The sequence below is a fragment of the Pseudophryne corroboree genome, chromosome 9, assembly GCF_028390025.1.
Source record: "Pseudophryne corroboree isolate aPseCor3 chromosome 9, aPseCor3.hap2, whole genome shotgun sequence".
NCBI lineage: Eukaryota > Metazoa > Chordata > Amphibia > Anura > Myobatrachidae > Pseudophryne > Pseudophryne corroboree.
The window spans coordinates 464,445,210-464,447,400 of record NC_086452.1 but is presented as its reverse complement, the minus strand read 5'-3'; the positions used below and the strand labels follow the sequence as shown (position 1 = coordinate 464,447,400).

The following is a 2,191-nucleotide window of genomic DNA, read 5'->3' as shown; positions in this document are numbered from 1 at the left end:
ATTCACAAAAACACCCGGACCTGACAGCGGGATGATGACGTTCGGGCGCGCTCGGGTTAACCGAGCAAGGCGGGAGGATCCGAGTCTGCCTCGGAACCGTGTAAAATGGGTGAAATTCGGGGGGGTTCGGATTCCGAGAAACCGAACCCGCTCATCTCTAATATATATATATATATATATATATATATATATAAAAAAAAAGGGGGGAGGGGGGAATATAGCGACCAACGGTGTCTTTAAAAACTCACAATGAAGGTAAAAAATATAAATACAATTTATTCACATAAAATAAAGTTTTCACATAAGGTTTTACACATAAAAATATCTTAATAACAGGTCTCTTTAAAAAATGGGATAAAAACAATTTACACAATTCTAAGTATATTACCAGTTAAAAATAGATAAGAAGATTGTAACTTAACTTGGTATAAGGTCACTGCCAGGTTGCCCAACGCGTTTCGTCATACATACTTCATCAAGGGGTGTTAGCAGAGTGGGATCAAGCTTCTATTTATACCAGTGCTGATCTAATAGTAATTATGACATCACTTCCTGTTGTTTGCACATGGTGTTGCAAAACAGACTATAATCTAATAGTTTGTGTTCTTATATAATATGATCAGATGCTATATAACAGTACAGTGTATAATATATACTTTAAAAGTAACTTTGGAGCAAAAGAGGTCTAGAAAAAGTCATTTTAAGAAGCGCTGGCGGCTTTTCCGCCACACTTCCGGTATTCTGACGTCGCGTCACTTCCGCCCCACTTCCGGAGACGCGACCACGCATGCGCCCGTAGTTTTCACAGATTCAGTTCTTCCTAGAGGCCAGGAGTATTCACATAAAGAGCTCCATCGGCGGCCATCTTTGTGTGGTTTTTCATATAGGTATTTCATGCGGCGGCCATGTTAATGGAGGCCAAAATCAGGGATATTATCATACTGATCCTCCGTGAACCATGCAAACAGAAAAAGAGAAGTTTAATTAATAGGTGTTTAAAAGCAATTTAGTCACCATAATAGCAGTTCCTAGATGGGTTTATCATATATATAAATAAGGTGCTTCATCAATAAAGTGCGCTGACGTGCAGATTAATGGGAAATACATACAATATATATAAATACAGATAATATAATTAAAACTAAATGTAAATAGGGTTAATTGTAGTGCTTAGTGCAATTAGTGATATGGTGCAGACAGTATGATCATATTTAGAAGTGCAGACATTAAAAAAGGGCTAGTGATGGGTTCATATATGTGCAGTTGTAACAATGACTAGCTCATGTAGGCTTTTATTATATAGTTTTTTATTTACAGTACCTGATATTCCCAGATGGTCTCCCTAGTCTGGTACTGATCAGGCCCGACACTGCTTCGCTTCCAAGATCGGGCGAGATTGGGCATTTCCAGTGTGGTTTGACTGTAATAATTACTTACCATACATGTGTCATATTACAAATAGAAGCATAATATTAGTATAATCATATATCAGGCGTGGGGGGGGGCGGAGGGAGGGGTAGGGTTGTGAGTGGGAGGGGGGGGGGGAGGCAGTGGCAATGGAAGTGGAAGTGGGGGAGGAGGAGGATAGACGTTTAGGAGGTGATATTGGATAAGGATAACTATGCCGTGGTTGTACTAAGGGGTTGATGAAGAACAGGGGGTTGGAATCCAACCGTAATGATGGCACCAGAAGTGACGCAACGTCAGAATACCGGAAGTGTGGCGGAAAAGCCGCCAGCGCTTCTTAAAATGACTTTTTCTAGACCTCTTTTGCTCCAAAGTTACTTTTAAAGTATATATTATACACTGTACTGTTATATAGCATCTGATCATATTATATAAGAACACAAACTATTAGATTATAGTCTGTTTTGCAACACCATGTGCAAACAACAGGAAGTGATGTCATAATTACTATTAGATCAGCACTGGTATAAATAGAAGCTTGGTCCCACTCTGCTAACACCCCTTGATGAAGTCTGTATGACAAAACGCGTTGGGCAACCTGGCAGTGACCTTATACCAAGTTAAGTTACAATCTTCTTATCTATTTTTAACTGGTAATATACTTAGAATTGTGTAAATTGTTTTTATCCCATTTTTTAAAGAGACCTGTTATTAAGATATTTTTATGTGTAAAACCTTATGTGAAAACTTTATTTTATGTGAATAAATTGTATTTATATTTTTT

The 2,191-nt window shown here is 38.3% G+C and overlaps 1 pseudogene; it reads right to left on the bottom strand.

The window, feature by feature from the left end:
- Positions 1–1,308: 1,308 nt before the first annotated feature.
- LOC134963696 (5S ribosomal RNA) lies at positions 1,309–1,428 on the bottom strand (annotated as a pseudogene).
- Positions 1,429–2,191: the final 763 nt, after the last annotated feature.